This window comes from Calliphora vicina, chromosome 4, assembly GCF_958450345.1.
Source record: "Calliphora vicina chromosome 4, idCalVici1.1, whole genome shotgun sequence".
NCBI lineage: Eukaryota > Metazoa > Arthropoda > Insecta > Diptera > Calliphoridae > Calliphora > Calliphora vicina.
Window position 1 is genome coordinate 19,902,542 of NC_088783.1, and position 5,815 is coordinate 19,908,356.

Sequence of the window (5,815 nt, forward strand, 5' to 3'; positions counted from 1 at the left end):
GGAAAAGGGGGTGAGTCGCCTACCATACAAAGAAAATAGTTATTTCTAAATATCTTGAGAACTATAATTGCAAGATTCTTCACTTGGTCAAATGGCCGGTATTGAATTACATAGTTCCATTCATTTATTTTTTTTTTATAAAATCCTTTAAATTTTTTTTATTTCACTACTATAGGGATAGCTAAGCGAAACAGCTTAAGCTAGATGAAACACATAAAATGGCTGGCACAACTGTTTGTGCGCTTGTTGGCATATAACTCTGATTTTAAATAACACATGATCTTCTGTGCCAATTCTGATTACCGAAACGACAAAGTACACGAACAGTTGCTCATAAAGTAACTAAATTTGTTAACGGGTTGTAAAACCACATATCGTCCACTTCAATAGCATTAAATTTAGGCAGAAATGTCGTAATATCTAGTAGCACCAGTAACATTTACTGCTTAATTTTTTTCGAATAAGTATGTTTTAATGATGCCTCCAGATTTTCACCAATCAATGATACGTTGAGGATGCATTTGTTTTTTGATAATCACAGATGGGTACTCTAAACCTCTTTTGATATTTAGATGTTGATATTAATTAGACTCCTGCCCAATCCTCCAGTTTAGGAGAATATGTTGCGCTACCGCTTTTTCTATCCACTGTTCCATTGATTCTCTGTTGCTGTTGTTGAACTTTCGTTTAGGAAACATTTCGTGTCCAGGTTTGGTCCATAAACATCCGTTGAAGCGTTGGTAAAGTTTAACAATTTACATTGTAAAGGTTTTGATGATTCTGACTCTATTGTTCAGAAATTTAAATTTCACAGCCCAAGAACATTACATCTTATAATAATTACGGTATCGATTATAGGAAGATTTCTTGTTGTGATCATAAAGTTTATAGGAATGTCATACTAGCTGGTATGATATCATAAATTCGGTTTGCGACACCCATTTACCTATTTAGTTGTCAGCTATGGTTTCGAATTTTCTAGGCATGGTAGCCAGCTACTTTTGTTTGCCCCCTATCGTGTTTTCAACAGACAGACTGATGGACGAACATATCTAGATCGTCTTAAAATCCATGGAAATGCCATTTGATTTTAAGCGATTGCAGTTTCCTATTTGCTTAGCATTTGCAATGACAATTGATAATGCTCAACGTCAGACTTTCAAAATCTAGAAAATCTATGTGGGCTAGGAGAAAGGATAATTTTGCAGACTTTCTACTGACCGATATCCGATCATGACAAAATGTTTACTAGGTATGTAAATATCTGTTATTTCATTTAGTTTACTAACACTAAAATACATTTACATTTGAGGTCTTTTTTTTTGGTGTTGCGTGTTCTTGATGTCTGTACATTTGCTAGTTTTTTTTCAGCTGTAATGTTATCATGCACCCAAAGTCTGCCTGTCTCTGACTGTGTGTTTTTGTATGGAATATTAAACGTTACGGTTTGGTGTCATTTTTTAATAGAAACACGCAACGTAAGTCGACATGCAAAAACCACAATGCATTCATTTAAGTTATCACCTCGCATGCACGTATACACATTAGGATGGGACTTACTTTTGCAATTTTTATAAACATCATCAAAAATATGGTTTTAGTCAATCGAAATATTGGTCGTTGAACAACAAATATATATATCCAGGGTCCTCATAAGATTCTAAGACGATCTAGCTATGCCCGCCCGTTCGTTTGTCTGTCTGTTGAAAACAAGATAGGGTCCGGAAATACTCTCTGCGGATGAGGTTTGTTTGGTATTGAAAATTAGCAATATCGGACCATTATTTCCCCTAGCCCCCATACAAATGTTGCCCGCAATACTATTTGAGGAGTCATAAATATGTTGATTATGCGGTAATCCCAACAAAAGTTCGCAAAAAGTGCAATTACTCATTCATACACATACCTAATACTCATTCATACACATATACTGGTACAAACGGTCATATACCACATGTAAACATTAATTTTAATTGAGATGGAATCCTTCACATCGTATGAGGTCGTTGAAAGAAATAAAAAAGAATTTTCGATAGGAGTTTGAAATAAATATTTGGAAATATTTAAAACAGCCATTTATTTTAATATACATATATATGATTTCTTCGTGATTTCATAACACAAATTTATTGTAAAATACTTTCAGAAATTAGTTCTGAGAATAGTGAGAACGGAAACCAGCACATAACTTGACTCGTGATTCGTTCCTTGGGGTAGGGATCAGGTTCTAGTTCTAACACTTTATATGAAAGAGATCTGTACCTAAGACGATGAAACTTTTCGACAGTTTATGGAGTTAAGCCAGACGAACTTGTTCGGGTCACAAAATTGGATTAATATTTGTTTGAAACTCTTTGCAATATATCTAAATTTTTCCCATAATAGCTATGTCTTCTTTTGAGACATCACGAAGTTAATGCGTTTAACTCTTTCAGTCACGGTTTTTTGTGTTTAAGTTTAAAATCAAAACAATTGCATTTTTACTTTAATCAAGGTTAATTTATTATAAAAAATAAGATAAATTAAATCAAAACATAAAAAACCGCACCATGGTTAGTTTATTAAACAAAGTTTTAATATCAATTTAATATCAATTTTTGTAGCGTATAATTTTTTTTTGGGAAATCCAATAATTTTGACAAAATTTTCTGAACAAATAAACCAAAAACCAAAGTAACACTGCATTCGATGAAAAATAAACAGTCTGTGCATTTTTTACTGAATGTCTCTTAGAGAACCAGAGCACCCGGCAATGTGTTTCAAAAAAACATAAGCCATGACTTAAAAAAATGTAATTGCTTCAGCCTATAGATGCCAAGTTGTAAAGACTACACAGGGCAACAAAATCGAAAAAATTTTAGAGGCTTTTTAAACCATTACACAATTTTTATGTATTGTGGTTCCAGTAATACAAATATGGTTAAAATTTTAAATTTTGTGAAAATGAGCGAATTCAATTAATTGTGAATAAATTCGAAAAAAAATCAATCGATTTTCATGATCGAGATCTCATTTTGTTGCTATTATATGTGGCACTGCGATATAGCAATAAATATGAAAAATTTCTGCCGTTTTCAATTTTTCATGATTTTTTTAAAACAAAAATATTTGCTATTTCCACCTAAAAATTATATTTTTTGCTTCAATATGTTATTATAACTCCGAAACAACTGAGATGATTGAAACGCAATATATAAGTGAAAATTTGCACATAGCATGGGAAAAATATTTTCAAAATTCAATCAATCGCGAGAAAAACTCTAACTACTCAATTTTATGTATATCAAACAGTAAACATAAATTTTGTGAAAATGAGCGAATTCATTTAATTGTGAATAAATTCGAAAGGAACCAATCGATTTTTAGGATCGATATCTCATTTTGTTCATATTACATGTGGCTTTGCGATAGAGCAATAATTATGAACAATTTCTGCCGTTTTAAATTTTTCGTGATTTTTTTAAAACAAAAAATTTGCTATTTCCAACTAAAAATTGTATTTTTTGCTTCAATTTGTTATTATAACTCCGAAACAACTGAGCCGATTGAAACTCAATATATAAGTGAACATTTTTACATGGCATGGGGAAAATGTTTTCAAAATTTAATCAGTCATATCAAATAAAAAATAAAAATTTTGTGAAAATTAGCGAATTCTCTTAATTGTGAATAAATTCGAAACAAAATCAATCAATTTTCATTTTCGATATCTCATTTTGTTCCTATTACATGTGGCTTTACGATAAAGTAGTAAATATGAACAATTTCTGCCGCTTTCGATTTTTTATGATTTTTTTTAAATAAAAAATTTGCTATTTTCATGTAAAAATATATTTTTTGCTTAAATTTGTTATTATAACTCCGAAACTACTGAGCCGATTAAAACACAATATATAAACGGATTAAAGGTTATGTAAATTTCAATTATTCTGAGTTTACCTTAATACTATCAGACTAACCGGTTTTGAGTAATCAGTAATTATGTTGAGAACGTCAAAATTTATCCATAGAATTGAAAAATTTTAACATTTTTGTACTTAGGTAGCAAAGATGTATCAAATCTATGTAGTGGTTAGTCAAGCCTATTTTTGCTGTTGACCTGTGCTATCGAAATGGTGGTTAGTAAAGTAACCACTAAACCGCAAAGAGTTGAGACAATATACGAGATTAAGTAAAATTTGAGGCCCAGAAGTGTTAGCCAACCTTCCTCAGTTGTGAAAATTATATAAAGACATTGGATATCAGTCATACTTTCGTTATGGTTGATGCTACAGCCGCTGTTTTGTCCTACTTACATGCTTGACTTTAGAATGTTAGAAACTTTTTTCTCGTCTATGTATCATCTAAAGCCAAACAGTTTGTTGTGTCTGCTACATAAGCTACCTTTATGCTCCAATGTTGTTCTTTGTAATGTTGAAACCTTAAAAAAACAGTGGTTACAAAGCATCTATAGCTTTATTATAGAAAAAGATTTTAAATTTCTTAACAAGTGGCAAAACTTTAGCTAAAAATCAGTAGCATACACTAGTCAATGTAGTTAAATTTAGTTTTTAAATTCTAAAAGCATAAAATATTCTTTGAAAACCACTGCTATTGCTGCACTTTTGACTGGCTTGCGTGAGATCACGTAGTTTATTACAAAACTCCCACAAGTTGTGTCATTTCAACTTCCGGTTAAAGTAAGTTTCTTCAGGGTGTGAATTCACACATACAATTATACCCAAACATGTGGGTAAGTAAGCATGTCTATGATGAATTATGGCAACACCCAGCCATGTTTGGCGTAGTGTTTTTGAAGAACACATATACACACACATTAAACTTATAATGTTGTTGTTTAATATTTATATATGTGCATGTGTATATAAACAAACATATGAATATGAGTGTGTGTGTGTATATTTGTTGTTTTTGCTTAAAGTTATCCTTTCTGAAAATTATCAACCTGGTAGTCTGGCATATTTCACCTCAGTCCTCTGTGTGCTTTTATTGAGTTTACTTTTTTGCTTTTCCAGCTAAAGTTGTGGATTTTTCTCAGTTTTTGTTTTTTGTTTTCCTTCTTTCTACTTTGTTATACAGTGAAGTGAGTAAAATTACATTTTCTCAGAATTTAATAAGAATTTCTTAATACAAATATGGCATTGCATATTGATGAGAGATTTTGATTTTTAATTTAAAAACCATGCACTCGCATACAGTTTAAATATAATGTAATTGTTAGTTGCATGAAGTTGTATATGAAATATTTTATTAAATTTGTGTTCAAACAGAAAATTTAATATTTTTCTTCAAAATATGAATTTACATGAAATCGTAAATTCAACTCTTGATTCAATCCTAGGTCTTTTTACAGTAATATTTTATATTTAGTCGTAGGTCTTTGTAAAGTCGTAGATAAGCTAAAAGTCTTATTCTATATATAGTCTCATTTTTGATTCAATATGGCTGTCTGTATGCACTTTAGCAGGCCTTTATGCAGTTACATTTTAAATTCAAAAAAGTCGTATATAAGCTCATACAGTCATATTCAATCGTTGGGCATTAACTATATATAAGCTTCAATTGCACATTCAGTCATATTAAAGCAACAATCGTAATTTTTGTTTTAGCTTCTTAGGTCTGATATTTTAGATTCAATAGATGATCATATTTAAGCTTCCATTGTACATCTCTATACACTCATATTTAATCGTAAAATGCTATAGCTTCAATTGTAGTTCTCTATACGCTAATAGTTAGCTGCGATAGTTGATCATTATACCGTCATATTTTAGTTTCTATCGCTGATCTTCATGCAGCCATATTTTATCTGTTT